This window comes from Bufo gargarizans, chromosome 5, assembly GCF_014858855.1.
Source record: "Bufo gargarizans isolate SCDJY-AF-19 chromosome 5, ASM1485885v1, whole genome shotgun sequence".
NCBI classification, from domain to species: Eukaryota; Metazoa; Chordata; class Amphibia; order Anura; family Bufonidae; genus Bufo; species Bufo gargarizans.
Genome location: NC_058084.1, coordinates 390,108,768 through 390,128,936, shown reverse-complemented (window position 1 = coordinate 390,128,936; position 20,169 = coordinate 390,108,768). Strand labels below are relative to the sequence as shown.

Sequence of the window (20,169 nt, the reverse complement as noted above, 5' to 3'; positions counted from 1 at the left end):
CTTTTAACTACCTAATGCCCACTACACTTTGCTTCTATCCTGCAGAAACGCTGACGAAGAGTTTTCTATACCAAAAATCACCCTGGGACAGAAGTTCTTGGTTGGCACATTTACTGATGTATATAAGGACTCTAGCCCAGGCCAAGTGTCAGGTTTTTATTAGGGCTGTATTTGTGTTCCAGGGAAATTTACAAGTAGAGGAGAAGACAGAAAAATATTTTAAGGCCTCACTGAGGAGTGCTCAGGCCACCTGACATTTGTCAGATAAGATATGAGCATTTGCACTTCCAGTAAGGGCCATTATATCAAATTTTTATCTAGACGCTGAATCTAAATTCTTCTCCATGAAAGTATTTTCAAATCGTCTTTGATTAGGGCCTCTAGACATAGCATTGCTTGGGTCCCGACTACCTAGAAATGTGAAGTCCACCCCTGCTCACACTGATCTTTGTGGTAGGAGTATCTGTTCCACAGAAGGATAAATAATCTCCCCCATTGTAAAAAAAACAAGTACCAGAGTTCTTATTAGGTGAGAATTTTTATTATTCGCTTATTCACAAATTATTCAGTTGTAGTTATTGAATGTGATTATAGTTAGGTGACTTCAGAGGAGGGGGATTCTGTTGCAGGAATTTCCGCAACTGAAGATCAGTTTAAGGGCTCATGCACACAACCACATCCGATCCACATTTTTCACTTCAGTGTCCACATCCGTATGTCCGTTTCACAGCCCCACTAAAAAAATATAGAACATGTCTTATGCTTGCAAAATAAAAGGAAAGGTTCCAGCACTTCATATTCCGGTTTTGGTTCGTCTTTATTTTATTACTGGTTGCAGATTACATCTTGTGGAAATCACGTCCCACCACCGCAACAGGTTATGCTTGTCCGTTTTGCTGAAAAGCAATGGCGGCATGCTCAAGGCCGCTATCCGTGTTTTGCGGATCCTCGATTTGCAGACCACAAAAACGGCTGTGGCCATATGCATGAGCCCTAATTCATCTGAATTGGTTTGCAGAAATCCATGTTCTTTTCACTAAAACAACCCCATTCAGATGTCTGTAACATGATCTGCCACATGAGGACGCACCCTCAGGTTGAGGCCTCGCATTGTGAACATGGTTCAGGCAGTCTTTTTTAAGGTAAACAATCGTAAAATTCAACTATTGCAAAACTGCAGAATTGTGTAACTTGTAACCTGATCCTAAGGAACTGTTCACTGTGACTGTCCCCATAAGCTGAATCAGGTTTGCAGAACTCCATCATAGGTGTGCAAGAAATGTATCATAGGTGTGCAAGAAGTGTATGGAGCTGACCTGCTCCATACATGGTGGGTGCTGGCTGACATCCGCCTGTTGCAATAGTGACTGCTGCGCCTGAGTAGTTAGCTAGAAGGATGGCTTCCTGTGTCATACAATTGATGCCCCCACAGCAAACTAATGGTGTGCCAACTGGTTGTCATGGCAGCCAAGGCTTACCATGTTACGGTATCTGCTAGGCTATTCATACGACAGTCTATGGGTGTATTCACAACGTCCATTTTTTTTTATAGATCATGAATACTGCCTGTCAAAAAATAGGATATGTCCTATTTTGTCCCTTTTTCATGGCCCGACAGCCCTGATACAATTCAAGGGGGCCATTTTTTATGGCCATTTTTACAAAAGATATTTATGAAAAATGGACCGTTTTACCATTTTTAAAAGCCACTTGTTCATCACTGTTATGTGAATATAAGGGGAGATTTATCAAACTGGTGTAAAGTAGAACTGGCTCAGTTGCCCATAGCAACAATCATAGTCCCCCTTTCATTTTACAGAGGAGCTTGATTGGTTGCTATGGGCAACGTAGTCTTACTGCTACAGGGTGTAATAGAGTGCACGTAAAAATGCTATTCACAGCTATACAGAAGTAGAAGAAGTAAATTGTACAAGTGATGGCAGATTCAAGTCCCCTAAGGGATCCAACAAAAAAAAAAAAAGGAAAAATGATTGAATAATGTTTTAAAAAAAATAAATAAAATTTAGAACATCAAAAAACTTTTAATCTTTTTATCATTAAAAAAATAAAATAAAAAAGTAAACTTTGGTATCACTTTAATCTTACTGACAAGCAGATTAAGGGTACATTCACACGACCGTATTATTTTTTCCGTGTCCGATCCGCATCCGTTCCACATTTTGCGGAATAGAAGCGGACCCATTTATTCCTATGGGTGAATAAAATGTGCGGACAACATTCAGTATGTTGTCCGCATCCGTGTGTCCGCATTTCTATTCCGCAAAAATATGAAGCATGTCCTACTATTCTCCGTACAGATCGGTCCGCAGCACCATTCAAGTCAATGGATCCGCAAATTGCGGATGAAATACGGAATGGTTTCCGTATGTCATCAGTTTTTTGCGGATCCGTTTCCGCAAAATGCGGACACACGGTTCCGTTACTTGCGGACCGCAAATCGGAAAGGATTACACACGGTTGTGTGAATGTACCCTAAGGTTGTCTTGGCATTTGTACTGCAGAGTGAACCATAAAAAATGAAACAGTAAGGCCCCTTTCACGCGGGCGAGAATTCCGTGCGGGGTGCAATGCGTGAGGTGAACGCATTGCACCCGCACTGAATCCGGACCCATTCACTTTAATGGTGCTGTTCCGATGAGCGGTGATTTTCACTCATCACTTGTGCGTTGCGGGAAAATGAATGGGTCTGCGTGAAAATCGCAAGCATCCGCAATCAAGTGCGGATGCGGTGCGATTTTCATGCATGGTTGCTAGGAGATGATGTAAGTAAATTGATAAAAGTCAATTTACTGTATTATTTTCCCTTATAACAAAGTTGTAAGGAAAAATAATAGCATTCTTAATACAGAATGCTTACTAAAATGTGGCTTTAGGGGTTAAAAAAAAATAAAAAAAAATTTACTCACCTCATCTTGTTGTTCGCGCAGCCGCCATCTTCTTCTTTCTTCTTCTTTCAGGACCTGCCAAAGGACCTTTGATGACATAATCACGCTCACCACGTGGTTAACTCAGTGACGTCAGCGCAGGTCCTGCTGAATGAAGATAGAAGGAGCGCGATTAAAGGTCCTTTGGCAGGTCTGGAAAGAAGAAGAAAGAAGAAGGTGCCGGCTGTGCGAACAACAGGATGAGGTGAGTACATTTTTATTTATTTTTTAACCCCTAAAGCCACATTTCAGTAAGCACTCTCTATTAAGAATGCTATTATTTTCCCTTATAACCATGTTATAAGGGAAAATAATAAAATATACAGATCATATTCAGTGAAGAAGTCCGGGTTCGGGTCTGGGTACCACAGTCAGTTTTTTCTCACGCGCGTGCAAAACGCATTGCACCGGCGTGATAAAAACTGAACATCGGAACGCAATCGCAGTCAAAACTTACTGCAATTGCATACCTACTCGCGCGATTTTCCCTGATCGCAGACACAAAGCATCCGGACCTAATCCGGACACGCTCGTCTTCAGGGGACCCTAGGCCTAATTCATACGAGCATGACGGATTATCTCCAGATGCGTTCAGGATGCATTCAGTGAAACTCGCACCATTTTGCAAGCAAGTTCAGTCAGTTTTGTCTATGATTGCGTTCAGTTGGTAAGTTTTTTTCCGCTCAGGGTGCAATGCGTTTTGATGTGTTTTTCACGCGCGTGCTAAAAACTGAACGTTTACAAACAACATCTCTTAGCAACCATCAGTGAAAAACGCTTTGCAACCGCATTTGCTTGCGGATGCAATGCGTTTTTCACTAAAGCCCCATTCAACTCTATGGAGCCAGGGCTGCGTGAAAAACGCATAATATGGAACATGCTGCGTTTTTTTTTCGCAACGCAAAACTGATGCGTAAAAAAAAAAGCTCATGTACACAGACCCATTAAAATGAATGGGTCAGGATTCAGTGCGCGTGCTATGCGTTCACGTCACGCATTTCACCCGCACATGAAACTCGCTTGTGTAAAAGGGGCCTTACCCAAACAATAGTGGCCGAATTTCTTTTTTTTACCCAACAAATATTTTTTTTTTTTTACAGTTTTGCAATAATTATATGAAAATTGGTCTAGTCCCGAAAGTCTTAAAACATGATTGCGTTTACAAGTATCTTCGGACTGAATTTGCATAATATCCATAAATAAACCATAACTCTTCATTATAGTAGTACTAGATTAGATGGAACCACAACTTGGCAGCGACCGTGGCACAGTCTAATTACAATTAGATTTACGTAATTTGAAATTTAGTAACGCTTCTAGGGGAAAATACATGTGTCACACAACATGCGTCTAAAACTGTGATAAGAAACCACGTGGTACCTTGTATGAAACTGAAGACACCAAGAAATGAATGGGCTCTGCTCAGTGTGTATAGGTGCCTTATTCGGGCTCATGTACACAAACGTATGTTTTGTCCGTGTCCGTTCAGTTTCCTTTGTGGCCCATATGTGGAACCATTCATTTCAATTGGGCCAAAAAAACTGAAATCACTCCATGTTCATTCCGTATCTGTATGTCCGCAAATCCATTCTGCAAAAAAAATACATGTCCTATTCTATTTTTCAGACAAGGACAGGCATTCCTACAATCAATCTGCAAAAAAAAAAGGATGTAACACAGACATTTTTTGCAGATCCATGTTTTGCGGCCTGCAAAATACATATGGACATGTGTATGAGCCCTTACAGATCCGTACAACACTGATCAATAATACGGCCATTTGCATGAACCCTGAGATTTTCATGTATTTCCCATGCTCTAATGAACACTTATTTATCATATCTCATACAGGCTTTTGACTATTTACCAATTACCGATTTCCTGGTAACCAACCTCACATGGAACCCTTATAGGCCTCTTTCGCACGAACGTATATTGGGGGACCGCGCAAGGTTCAAAACAATAAAGTTATACAATCAAGCCTTCCACCTTCTTCCAGCAAGCACACACCAGTTAACTTTGTGCTCCACTTCTTATTGAAACACCCTGTGAGACATCAAGAAAGACGCATACATAGTGAAGCACTGTAGCAGCCAGTTGTACCTGCCTTTCGATGTTATACTCACAAGCGTGTAGATCAGGGGCATAGCTATAGGGGGTACACAGGTAGCAGTCGCTACCGGGCCCAGGAGCCTGAGGGGGCCCAAAGACCCTTGTGCCACATAAGAAGACACTGGTATTATGGAAAGTGCATGCCGGTCAAGTTACACCTCTGGCTGCAGGGATGGGGTTAGGTCAAGAATTTGACATGAGAGAGGTTGGGGGGGAAGGGGTTAGGTCAAGCATTTGGCATGAGGGGGGTTGGGGGTACCATTTTAATTTTTCAATGTTTGCCTCCCTGGTCACAAAGCACTGAGGGAAGGGGGGCCCAAGCTGAAATCTTGCACCAGGGCCCATGAGCCTTTAGCTACGCCCCTGGTGTAGATAATATAGGCGCCTCAAAGATAAGCCGATCAGTAGTTCCTGTGAGGGTTTTCTTTCATCACACTCCCTGCAAACCATTCAATATTGCTCCCATAGTGAAGATCCATAGTTAAAATTCCTAAAAATTATTTATTATACTCACATTTAAACCCAATAAAATGCGTAATTGTAAAACAGGCATCCAACCATGCTTCTTCCCGACCCGGGTTTCGCTCCAAATAGCTTCATCAGGAGCGTAAGCTACAAACTTCCCACAATCCTTAAATCTCTAAACTTCCTCCACCTGTTGCTCTTCATTATTGTCTAACAAACTCAAATCCATGTCCCACCCCACCTCAGTTCCAAAACACCAGGGATCTGCACATAAGAATTCTTTTTAGCACAAGCCATACAGTGACAACCAATTCATAACACCAAACAGAAAATAGAACTCTAGTTCAATCTAATCCACTGTTCAACCCAATATAGTAGATAAATGCACCTAACTTGGTCCACTCAGTCTATAAGGCACGGTTTCAAATTGAACTCCACGTTCAGACCATGCGGTTGTATCGTACCCATCTCATATATCCATTTTACTTTGGTTCGATCAATTTTTTCACTGTGTCACCACCTCGCCAATTTGTCTGCACACGTTCTACCCCAGTGAAGATGAGACCTCTCGGGTTTTTACCGTGTGCGGTTTTAAAATGTAGCAAGACACCGTGGGTTTTTACTCCCTTTTTAATATTTCTTATATGCCCTTGTACCCGAATTTTATTTTTTTCTCATGTGCGGCCAACGTACTGGAGGCCACAAGGGCACTCCAGCGCATACACTACACCCGAGGACTCACATGTAATGTCACCCACAATTTTTATGTCCTTATTTTTCTTATTAGAATGCATGATACTTGCTTGTTTTACTTTTTTCTTTTCTTGGTTGTGGTTCTTACAGGGTAGGCAGAAGCTGCACCATGAAAATGTATTCTGTCTAGTCCTCTGCTCAATTGGTGCTAACGCACTATGTACTAGACAATTCTGCAAATTAGGGACCTTCCTGAAAATTTTTCTAATATATTTATGGACATCTAAAAAGGCTGAAAACTTGTTTAAACCCCTAGTGGGTGCGAATTTGAGACCCCTCCTTAGTACGCCCTCCTCTTCCTTTGTGAGGACATGACTACTCAAAGTAAAAATACCTGTTATTCCCCCTTGCTTTTCTTGGGATTTGGGCCTCCGTTTTCTCTCCTCTCTTTCCTCTATATGTGTTCTTTTCTGTGGGGTTCCTACTTTCTTCGGGTTGATTGATTGCTCCTCCTCCATTTTTCTCTGGATCCCCTTTGTCCCCTGATGTGGAAAATCTTTTGCACGAACGATACGGATTGTGTCCGGATCTGTTCAGGAAAAAACTAATGGTTTTGCACACAAGTTCAGTCAGTTTTGGCTGCAATTCCATTCAGTGTTTTTTTTTTTTTTTTTCACGCGGATGCTATCAGTTTTGATGCATTTTTCACACAAGTGAAAAAAAACCAGCAGAATAACAATCTACATCTCCTAAAACGTTTTGCATCCGGACTGCATCCGGACTGCATCCGGATGCACTGCGTTTTTTACGGAAGCCCCATTCAATTCTATGGGCCCGGCCCAACACTCATGTACACAGACCCATAGAAATGAATGGGTCAGGATTCACTGCAGGTGCTATGCGTTCACGTCACGCATTGCACCCACGCGGAAAAATCGCTTATGCGAGCGAGTTTTCCATGTGGGTGCAATGCATAAAGTGAATGCATAGCACCTGCACTGAATCCTGACCCATTGATTTCAATGGGTTTGTTTATATGAGCTTTTTTTTTTCATGCATCAGTTCTGCATTGCTTGAGAATCGCAGCATGTTCTATATTCTGCATTTTTCACGCAGCCCTGCTGAATGGGGCTTCAGTGAAAAACACATTGCATCCATATACAGCAAAAGTATTCACCCCCCTTGACTTTTTTTGTATTTTGGTGCCTCACAACCTGGAATTAACATGGATTGTTTGAGGAGTTGCATCATTTAATTGACAAAACATGCCCACAACTTTTTTTTTTATTGTGAAGCAAACAACAAATAGGGCAAAATAACAGAAAAAGTCAATGTGCATAACTATTCACCCCCCGAAGTCAATACTTTGTAGAGCCACCTTTTGCGGCAATCACAGCTCCAAGTCACTTTGGATAAGTCTCTATGAGCTTGCCACATCATACCACTGGGATTTTTGCTCATTCCTCCTTGCAAAACTACTCCAGATCCTTCAAGTTGGATGTTTGCGCTTGTGAACAGCAATCTTTAAGTCTGACCACAGATTTTCTATTGGATTCAGATCTGGGCTTTTACTAGGCCATTCCAACACATTTACATGTTTCCCCAAACCACTCAAGTGTTGCTTTAGCAGTGTGCTTGGGGTCATTGTCCTGCTGGAAGGTGGACCTCCATCCTAGCCTCAAATCACGCACAGAGTGGCACAGGTTTTGCTCAAGAATATCCCTGCATTTAGCACCATCCATCTTTCCCTCAACTCTGACCAGTTTCCCAGTTCTGGCTGCTGAAAAACATCACCACAGCATGATGCTGCCACCACCATGTTTCACTGTGGGGATGGCGCTCTTTGCGTGATGTGACGTGTTGGGTTTGCGCCAGACATAGCATTTTCTTTGATGGCCGAAAAGTTCAATTTTAGTCTCATCAGACCAGAGCACCTTAATCTCCATACATTTTGGGAGTCTCCCAGATGCCTTTTCGCAAACTCACAACGTGCCTTTTTGTTTTTAGCTGAAAGTAATGGCTTTCTTCTGGCCTCTCTGCCATAAAGCCCAACTCTATGGAGTGTACGGCTTATGGTCCTCCTATGTACAGATACTCCAGTCTCTGCTGTGGAACTGTGCATCTCCTCCAGGGTTACCTTAGGTCTCTGTGCTGCCTCTCTGATTAATGCCCTCCTTGCCCGGTCAGTGAGTTTTGGTGGGCGGCCGTCTCTTGGCAGGTTTGCTGTTGTGCCATGTTCTTTCTATTTGGTTAAGATAGATTTGATGGTGCTCCTGGGGATCATCAAAGATTTGGATATTGTTTTATACCCTAACCCTGACTTGTACTTCTCAACAACATTGTCCTTTACTTGTTTGGAGAGTTCCTTGGTCTTCATGGCAGTGTTTGGTGAGTGATGCCTCTTGCTTAGGTGTTGTAGTCTCTGGGGCCTTTCAAAAAAGGTGTGTATATGTAATGACAGATCATGTGACACTTAGATTGTACACAGGTGGACATCATTTTACTAAATATGTGACTTCTGAAGGTAATTGGTTGCACCATAGCTTTTTATGGCCTTCCTAACAAAGGGGGTGAATACATCCGCACATGCCAATTTTCTGTTTTCTATTTATAAACAATAGTTTTATTTATATATTTTTCTAATTTCACTTCACCAGCTTAGACTATTGTGTTCTGATCCATCACATAAAATTTAGATTAACAAAACATTAAGCTTAAGGCTGTTATGTAACAAAATACAAAAAAAGTCAAGGGGGGGTTAATACTTTTGCAAGGCACTGTATAACCCAGATGCAATATGTTTTTCACTGATGGTTGCTAGGAGATGCTGTTTATAAATCTTCAAGGTTTTTATCATGCGCGTGAAAAACGCATCAAAATTGATTGCACCAGCGTGGAAAAACTGAACGCAATCGCAGACAAAACTGATTGAACTTGCTCGTAAAATGATGCGAGTTTCACTGAATGCACCCTGAACGCATCCTGACACAATCCGTATTTGTGTAAAAAAGGCCTTAGGCGCTCTGTGACCACCATCATCCTGCCAACCGTTGCAACCCTACCTGATGATCCTTCCCTGCTATCCAGTAACAGAGTTCTGTATGCCTAGTTGGAGGCCACAGCCTGCACCTGGCTGCTAGGCCTTTTTCCCTGAACTGTATGGTGCGTGTGATTCCCGGCTCTTAAAGGGCCAATGGCTGGACACCTATCGGTACTTAGGGCACCTTTCCCAAGGGAGAGATGCCTGAGCAGTAGGTTTCTCTAGCTTGCTGGATTGTGCAAATGTGCTATAATCCATTTGTCTACCTATGTGCCGACTTCTACCTGATTCCTAGATTTTGACTCTCTGCCACTTGACCTGACCCTTGCCTTTTCTCTGTTCTGACCTTGTGCTGCCTGCTCTGATCTTTGGACTGATTCTCAGATTTGCATGAACTCTGCCTGCCCAGAACTTGGCTAGCCACTGACCATGAGCTTTGCCTTATCCCATTATTCCAAAAGGTAGAGGCCTGGGGGCTCCCCTGCAATGATGGCCAAATCAATGTATATGGGTTAGGATACATTCACATGACTGTATGTGTTTTGTGGTCTGGATACCGGCCATGTGCATTCCGCATTTTGCGGAACACAGATGGCCGGCCCTATGACAGAAATGCCATAGAAATCAGTATAAAAAAATGCTTGTGTAAATTTCATATTTCTCTAAGACTTTCAGCTAACATTTGGAGCTTGCCTTACCAAAAGCCACATGTACAAAAAATAAGTTGAAAAATGCACAAGTGCTGAAAAACACCTCTGAAAAATTACACTATATATGAATCCAGCCTCAGGGTGGTTTCACACACAGATTTTTGGCTAAAAGAAAGTATTAAAAAAACATAAAAAAATGTTTTTTTTAACTGGATGTTAAACCTCCCTTTAAAGTGCATGTCACGTCAAAAAAGGCTCTCATTTCTTTTACTCAAAAAATAAAATGTATATCTATGGGTCTATAGAAGCTTCAGCTCAGTACAAAAGAGGCATGTTCAGCTCAGTACAAAAGAGGCATGCACATGGCCAGTGTGCATGAGGCCTAACACTATCATCAGAAAGGGGAATATTGTTTAACTTGCCCATAAAAATCTTCCATTTACTCCATAAGCTATTGTAAATCTGTATTTTATTTGACCTGATATAACCTGCTTTTTCAATAGATTCATATAGATTCATCATATTTATTCACTCCCTAACAGTTGGTACATCTTTGCTCATCCATCTTTTGGCCACTAATAATCAAGACAAAAAGAAGAAATTATATACCAAAAATTCATTGTCTTTTGATAAATTATAAGGGATTTCACCCAAGACACAAATAAAAATCGGCAATGTTAATTTAAGACAAAAAAACATCTATCAATTCAATAAGGCCCTGCCAGAAGGGTTGTATTTTAGGGCATCGCCACCACATCTGAATAATATCCGCTTTTCGGTTTTCACATCTTGGGCATACATTCGGAGTACCAGTTGAAAATTTCTGAAGCCAATTAGGAGTCACGTATAGCTGATGTAAAATAAATCCGGAGATGCGGTGCGGAACGGAACGGAACCCTACAGAAGCACTACGAAGTGCTTCCGTGGGTTCCGTTAATGCCAGGCACGGAGGGGCAACGGTTGTGTGAACAAGCCCTAACTCTTTGTGATGGATTCCTCAGATATCTACACACTTGCCAAAACTTTCTCCAGTGTTCCTCAGATAAGGGACCTATATCCCTATCCCTTGCATTTTTACTGTTACACCCCTCTCCTTTATTGATAATTACTCTTAATTTTTTATACAAAACTGAAACCAGCTTATTATTCTTACTACCCCTCCACCCTAAAATAAACTCCATCAGTTCATGTGAACATAAAACCATATATTTCTCAAATTTGACTCCTTTAAAAATAAAAAATAATTGAATATATTTGCAAAAAACTTTCTCTATCCTCTCCTAAATTCCCTAACAACTCTTCCCTAGATTTCAATTCACCATCCTTAATATATTGGGATACATACCATAAACCTTTTATTGTCCAATATTTAGCATCCCCAACAAAAGTGCTTACTCCCAGTGTCCAAAAAGGAGTCGCTCGTATAATACCATCCAATCCCAAATATCGCTTCACCGTGACCCAAGTCTCCACTAAGGATTTTACCATAGGAATCCTATATATTCCCCTATCATATAGTTGTTCGGACCCCACCAATGCAAACATATTTGACAATGGACCTTCACTAAATGTTTTAAAATATCCACTTGTTCCCAGTTCATTATCAGTGCAATATCATCCACTAAATAATAAAACATCATATCCGGTACTTCCAGACCACCTTGATCATAAGTCCTGGTAAACCCGCCCATAACAGATCATTAAACAATTTATCCACTTAATAATAATTGGGTAATATAATCTTTTTTATGAAACCAATCCTTTCAGCTTTATTTATAGGAAGTTTATTCCATATGTTGATCCTCTCTCTAATCTTCCGAATCAGCGGAACAAGGTTCAATTCTATAAATCTAAAAGGGTCCCTTGTGATTTCTAACCCCAAAAATTTTCATGAGGGCCCGATAGCCTTAATTTCTTGTCCGTTATCTTAAGCCCATCACTCATCGGAAGCAAAATTGATTTACTCCAATTTATTACTATACCTGAGGAGACACCCAATTCACCAATCATTGTCTTAACATAGTTTATTTACCTACTAGTGTCACCCAAAAAGAAAAGAAAATAATCTGCATAAAGAGATATCTTATCCTCTCTCCCCCTAACCCCTGAAAACATAAATACTGTGTGATCTTAATTGCTAAAGGTTCAACCACAGGGGCAAAGAGTAAAGGAGAGAGAGGACATCCCTGTCTCATACCTCTTTCAATGTTAAAACTTTTAGACAGTTGACCATTAATAAGTATACGTGCTCTCGAGTCACAGTAAATGATCTTCAACCGTTTTATAAATTCAGGACCAATACCGAATTGGTCCAAAGTTTCCCACAAATTACCCCATTCCACACTGTCGAAAGCTTTTGTCGAATCTAGTGACAAGATAGAGCAACGACTGGTATCATTCCCGACCCATTGAATATTGGCGAAGACCCTGAGAAGGTTTAGAGATGTAGATCTACCAGGAATAAATCCGCTTTGATCTGGATGCACTCGTAATTACCCCCTTCAGTCTCCTTGACAAAACTCGAGCCAAGATCTTACAATCATTGTTCATCAAAGATTTTGCGCGGTATGAACCCGGGTCTAAATTATCCCTACCTTCCTTAGGAATTAGAATAATCGTTGCTTCCCCCATTGAAATAGGTTAACACGCCGCTTGTTTTGAATGTACAAAAACCTCCATTAATCTATTCGCCCCAAACTCTTTATCTCTCCTATATAATTCTACAGGTAATCCGTCTGGGCCCACTGCTTTGCCAAGTGGAGCTTCATCCATTGCTAATAATACTTTAAGTGTGATAGGTCGTTCTAGATTTTCTCGTTGGGCAGCACTAAGTGTAGGAATATTAATATTGTTAAAAAAATCCATCAATCTACCATGATCTATTTGAATCTGTGTCGAATACAGATCTTTATAGTATTCCCTAAACACCTCCATGATCTTTTTTGGATTATTATGAATAATACCCTCTTTATCTCAAATTGAAACGATATTTATCAACGCTTCTGTCTTACTAATCAACTTAGACAAAAATTTAACTGGTCTACCACCTTCCCAATGTCTTCTAGATCTAACAAATAAATCCATATTGTTTGCTTTTTCCCCTCAAGTAATTATCATAATTATTAGACGCCAAAAGCCAAGCTTTTTTGCTTGCTTGTTTCCTCAGTTTTTTGATTAATCACCTGTGCCTCTTTTTTTACACTTCTATCTTTCAGGCTACTTTCACACTTGCGTTTGGTGCGGATCCGTCATGGATCTGCACAGACAGATCCGTTCAGATAATACAACCGTCTGCATCTGTTCAGAACGGATCCGTTTGTATTATCTTTAACATAGCCAAGATGGATCCGTTTTGAACACCATTGAAAGTCAATAGAGGATGGATCTGTTTTCTATTGTGCCAGATTATGTCATAGAAAACAGATCCGTCCCCATTGACTTACATTGTGTGTCAGAACAGATCAGTTTGGCTCAGTTTCGTCAGATGGACACCAAAACACTGCTAGCAGCGTTTTGGTGTCCGCCTCCAAAGCGGAATGGAGACGGAACGGAGGAAAACTGAGGCAAACTGATGCATACTGAGCGGATGCTTTTCCATTAAGTATGCATTAGGGCAAAACTGATCAGTTTTGGACCGCTTGTGAGAGCCCTGAATGGATCTCACAAACGGAAACCAAAACGGCACTGTGAAAGTAGCCTAACTCATGCTTTTTTATCTTAAAACCTTTTTCAGCTCTATAATCTTTTTATTTAACAACCCTCTCACATAGGCCTTTGCTGTATCCCAGACCATATTCACCCCAGCTGAATCTTTATTTATATATATATATATATATATATATATATAAATGAAGAAAAATGGCGGCACTGGCTCCCAAGTGAGAAAACGGGTGCACGTCCCAAAGGGAGTGGACTCACATGATGACGCTTGGTGAATACCATAGGACACAAAAGATTCCCAGAGGGATGCGATCAAATATTTGACCAAATTTGTTTTTTGATAATCCTGTGTTTTGCAAGAAGTTTGAACATTTATCAAATCGTTATTCACTAGACTTTATTTTGCTTAACATCGAATATTTGCAACATGAGTTATCTACTCTGCAGTGTGACAAGGGTGACATTGAGGCCAGTCTGCAGTCCCTTTTACCTCCTGATGACCTCACCAAATACATGGAGGATACATCCTCACATATGAAATCCTTTCAAACTGATGCAGAGGAAAATAAAAGGGTTAAATGGTGCAGGGATGCAGACGACTATAAGAAAGGGCACATCTATAATTGGCAGACCGACAGACAACCAAACTTACAACAACAACGTGACAACAGGAGGCGGAGAAAGATAACACAAGCATCCTTCTCTGGTGTGGAGCAGTCTTTTTTAGAGAAGGGCCCACAGCAACAGGAGAGACGCGGCGACGCATTAGGAGAGGTGGCCGTAGACACAGGAGGGCCAGTTGGAGCACGCAGCAGCAAGACCAGGTCGATGGCAATGAAGTCCGCTCCAGGAAAGAAGAAGTGACTGTTGTCAATTTATCCTCTAAGGAATTGACTCCCACTCAAGTGAGTGTCCTGTCCAAAGGATTTTCTTTCTGTCCTAGCGCACCAGTTGATTGGTTTGATATAGAGTCTAACCTATTCTCTTTTTTTCGGCGAATTAAACTGAAGATCTGGTTCCATAAGAAGAATACCATTGTGAGACCCCAGATGAGTGATTTTACCCTGGGTTCTCTCAATTTATTCTCCAAAAGTAATTTTGTACCGGTTATCAATGAGCCGTCTGTTGATGCCTATATCAGTGCTGTGAGACAGGGAATCTCTGAGCTCAGGTTGTCCTCTCAAGGGAAGCCTGATTTCAGATATCCCAATCTGACTACCACTGAGATAGAAGCCTTGGAGTCTCTCAGATCCGACCCCACCCTCACTCTCAAACCCGCTGACAAGGGGGGTGCGGTCGTGGTGATGGACACCATTAAATATGTACAAGAAATCATGCGTCAATTGAATGATCCACAGGTGTATAGGATTTTAGATTCTGACCCCAAGTTCATGATAGCGGATATTATCCGCCGCTGTCTTAGGGAGGCTCTGACCGCTGGTATCATCGATGGGGGTCTTAGTGATTTTCTTGAGGTAGCACATCCGGTCACTCCGGTGATCTATGTGCTGCCCAAGATTCACAAGACCCTCATCGATCCCCCGGGACGACCTATCGTCTCGGGCTCTGATTCTATCTTCAGCGGCATAGCTATATTCCTAGACAAAGCTTTGCGGGATTTCTCCATAGGGGGGTCATCCTATATTCAAGACACTTCTGAATTTTTGTTTAAATTACAAAGTGTTGAGTTAACTCATGTGTCCTCAGTGATACTTGCTTCGTTTGACGTCACTTCATTATACACGTCTATTGTTCATGATAGGGGCCTCAGGGCGGTGGAGAAAATGTTGAGGACATCAGCTTACACTCCTCAAGCTTCTGAATTCATCATTGATTTACTGAAGATTGTACTAAAGTATAATTACTTTCTTTTCGGGGACGTGTTTTATTTGCAAGAACGTGGTGTGGCCATGGGGTCCCACGTGGCCCCCACGTACGCAAATATTTTCATGCGGTGCTTTGAGGAGGATGTCGTCTATCTATCCCACCACTTCAGCCATGTGCTGAGGTGGTGGCGATATATCGACGACATCTTCCTCATTTGGACAGGTTCCGAGACTGATCTGGTTGGGTTTCATGACTTTTTGAACAGTCATGATCCTGATCTACAGTTCACCCTCATTCATTCTCGCACTGAGATCCAGTTTTTGGACACACGAGTAGTGTTCAACGAGGGTGTGTTGCATACCGAGTTGTACACTAAACCTACGGATACCAACACGTTCTTGTGTTACAACAGCTCACACCCTCGGAGAGTGATCCGGTCGCTACCCTTCTCACAATTTCTCCGCGCCAAACGGGTTGTCTCTGATGAGAGCAAGCTTGATGCGACTCTGAATTCCATGGCAGTAAGGTTTCAAGATAGGGGTTACCCGAAGCCACTGTTGAACGAACACATGGACAGAGTACGCACGCTCGATAGGACTGAATTACTGACCAAACGAGATACTGTCCAGAAAAAGGCCAGGATTCCGTTTGTTTCAGTATATACTGAACTCAGTCCTAAAATAAATAGGATATTGAATAAACATTGGGGACTGTTGGGTACATGCTTCAAAGATATCCCTGAGTTCTCATGTCCACCAATGTCATCATACCGCCGATCACGGATATTGCGTGATCAGTTGGTCAAGGCTGATCTTGGCCCCAGGGGATCTTTGAAGCAAACCAAATTGACCCAGTCTGGCTTAGGCTGTTTTCCCTGCCTAAACTGCGTCAATTGCAGGTATATCCGCAAGGGGAGGTATTTTATACACCCTAATACTGGTGTATCCTATGCCATCTCATTTCATCTAACCTGTGACTCTAATCATGTCATCTATGTGTTGTCTTGCCCATGCAAGTTACTGTATGTGGGTGAGACAACAACTGAATTGAAGACCCGCCTCAACAATCACCGCCTCAGTATACGCAAAAAACGGCTGGATTTGCCTTTAGCGAAACACTTCACTGAGGCTAAACACAAAGAAGGAGACTTGAGGTGTTGGATCCTGGATCATATACCCCAGCCTCGGCGAGGGGGGGATAGATCCAGGATACTGAAACGCAGAGAATTGAGTTGGATCCACAAGCTGGATAGCTTGAAGCCCAAGGGCCTGAACGCTGATTACAACTTTGGGGATGTTATGTGAGGTTGGTTTGCCCTCTTGCCATTGCCTGATATTGTCATGCATCATTGTGTACACACGTTGAGAGTTATACAACTCATGATTCTCTCATTCTAATATTTTTTTTCTTTTTTCTAGATCACTTTTACTCTGCACTATGGGGTCTGGAACATATGGTTGGAGTATATGCAGCATACCACGGAAGGGGTTCACTTCATGATATTTATATTTTATGTTTATGTTTTGTTTGGTTTTGTTACTGGCAGGCATGGCAGACACCGTATTTTTGACACCCCATCATTATCCCCCCCCCTTTTTTTGGTATTGGGAGCTGGTCTGCACGCGCCTTTGCAGCACCTGTGAACCATACAGAGGAGATCCCTCTCGGGCAGGTTGGGGGGTAGAGACACCTGGCGTTATCCTCGCAGATACTGCGGTTACCGCAGTTGCGATGGATTTACTGCCAGGAGGCGGTATATGGGTATCCTGTATAATTGGGATCCCCAGTGCCCTTGTTCAACCCCTTATGCCCGTTCTTGTCTTTGGTTGGGTGTGATTCGCAAAGTGTGGCTTTGTGGGCAGCTCTCCAACAACCAAGATGGCGCATTCAGCTCGATTCTCTACTGAGCATGCGCACAGGATCACACATCGTGTGCCTTCTGGATGACGTCCGCAATGACGTGGGGCAGCCGGCGCATCGTGCTGACGTACAGCATCTCTGGTCAGCTGAGCGCCTGCTATTGGTGTATAGCCACGCCTGCGCATGAAGACATTCACAACGCCGACTCCACGGCACATCATGAGCCTCCTTACTGTATTGGTATGTTCTGCATCATTACTCCCCTGCTCCTCCCCCAGATATTTATGTATAATGTTCACATCACATGTTGGCACATCACTTGATTATGTTTATGTACTTGATCCGTGCATAGCTCTATATTTCACCTTCATCACTGTCTCCAATGGTGATCAGCCCTCCCACTTTTGTTATATTGATCAATATGATGTGTATTTAATCATCTTTTATGTATCTCATGAATTGTTGGACACACCCACTTAGTTGTGATCACATGTCTTGTATCCCTTATATAATCACTGTCATTTGAGTTGTTTCTTTGCTTGAGGAAGGCTCGCGATCTGAGCCGAAACGTTGCACCACTGGTGTGAATAAAGGGTTCACCACTTTTACTTCTGGAGTGCCGCTCATTTTTCCTAGAATATATATATGTATATATATATATATATATATAAAAAAAAGAAATTAATTATCTTTCAAAAATACTCCTTTTGCCCCATTTAGTTAAGCCAAGTAGGGTTAACCGAATAGAGTTTACGAGCAATATTCACTCTTTCCTTCGTAGATCTTACGTTGATTAATATTGGGGAGTGGTCTGAGATGCACCTTGTCTCATACGAGACTACCACCTTATTCTGTGATGTCATCTGGTTGCCAAATACCAAGTCGATTCTAGAAAGAGAATCATGAGTTTTACTATAACAAGAAAACTGTCTTAGTAATGGATTATGAGTCATCCGTATATCCCACCAACCAAACTCTTGAGTTAACTTATTTAGGGGTGTAATCCCTGTTTTTCTTATCTTATCTTATCTTAGGGGGGCTGCCTGGGTAAAAATGTGGGTATGTCTGGGTTCAAAGCTGTATAACTGTATGTCAAACCACCCTAAAAAGTGCATGTCATGTAAAAAAAAGACATGCATTTTTTTAACTAAAAAAAGGCTAAACTAAATGTATCTGTAAGGAGGCCTTATATGGTACTCTTTGGCTTACCAATACTAACCAAAATACTGAAATGTCCTAAGAGTAATAGTCATAATTATACAGTATATGGTATAACAATGTAAAAATGTGCTGTATCGTATATTATTAACATACATAAGTGCCAAGTAGATGAATAGATCTAGGAGTTTTTTGGGAGACCCTAGTGCACATTTTGCATAAGTCAGCAGCATTTGTGTAAAATCTGCAATAAATATATCCATCTGATCCCATAAAGATGTGGTTAAAGCTCTATGTACCTCTATGGCTCTATAGAAGCCCTATTACAGCTCAAAAGAGGCATAAACATGACTAGTGTGCATGAGGCCGAGTCATGCATATTCAAAGGGAAACTTCTATCAGAAAGGAGTATATTTTTTAATTTTATATTCATAGAAAATTGTTTTGTTTTGTTTTTTAGAAGGTTTGGCTTTTTCTTCTTTTAATTTCGACAGTATTATGCCACTGAAAATGAAATTCAAAATATTGTCCATCTGTAGCAGCACAGAGAGATAACACTTCTATATATTTGTATACACATGTATATATACATATATATTTGTAATCCATTGTCAGTTTATTGCTGGTGTGAGGGTAAGATATCATCTGAAGGGTAATCCTCATCATAATAGTTGGTGTAGGGATAACAGTTAGGGCTCATGCACACAAGTGTAATGGCTCAGTTCCCGTGCTGCGGACCCCAAATAGTAGTACTCAAAGCACAGGCACTGGCCGTGTTCACTCAGTTTGTGGATGTGGACCCATTGACTTGAATGGGTCTGCTATTCACGAGATAGGGCCAAAGATAAAACATGTTCTATCTTTGTGTGGTGCGGAGGCATGGACCAGAAAGCCCACAGAAGCACTACGAAGCGCTTCCAATCTGTGCCTCCGCTCTGCAAAAGATAGGTGAGGTCCTATCTTCAGTCATATCTGGCGGCTCGCGGACCCATTCAAGTCAATGGGTACGCATCTGCAACACGGAGTGCATACACCCACTGCCCATATATTGCGGACCAGCCGTTTATGGTCCGCAATATGAGCACGGAGCAAGTACGCTCGTGTCATAAGTGAAAGCCACATTGCTCTCTTGATAGGCCTAGATGAAGATACCCACCAAAGAACATTGCACTTATTAGAGTAGTGTGCAAAGCTCTAATTGAGTCACTCATCCCCTTTCCTCTCTGGTTGGACTTAATGGTCTGACTGAGAAAGTCAAGCGAGAATGTCATAAGTGAAGTGATTCTTTCCGTTGTTCTGCACCGCAAATAAATATGACATGCTATTTTTTTTGCAGTGCGGACAGGCCACGGACCCATTTAAGTTGAATGGGTCCGGTCTGCTGCACGGATGTTTGCCAATTGTGGTTCCCAATGCACATAACGGCCGCATAACGACCGTGTGCATGTGGCCTAAATCCGTTATTAATTTTTTTTTTAAATAAAATAAAAAATAAAATAGACATATTTGGTATCACTGCGTCCGCAACGACTGTCTCTATAATAATACCATATGATCTACCCCATCAGTTGAACACCGTAAAATAAATAAATAAATAAATAAACATTGGGCCAAAACAGATTTTTTTGTTAGCTCACCTCCCCAAAAACATAATGTTAATCTATCAAAAAGTTGTATGCACCCCAAAATAGTAGCAATAAAAACATCACCACATCCCGCAAAAAATTAGCCCCCACACAAGACCATATCCAAAAAAATA

At 41.6% G+C, this 20,169-nt stretch overlaps 1 pseudogene; it reads left to right on the top strand.

Moving 5' to 3' along the window:
* The first annotated feature begins 14,614 nt into the window (after positions 1 to 14,614).
* LOC122939471 overlaps positions 14,615 to 20,169 on the top strand; it is a 58,581-nt pseudogene continuing 53,026 nt past the window's right edge.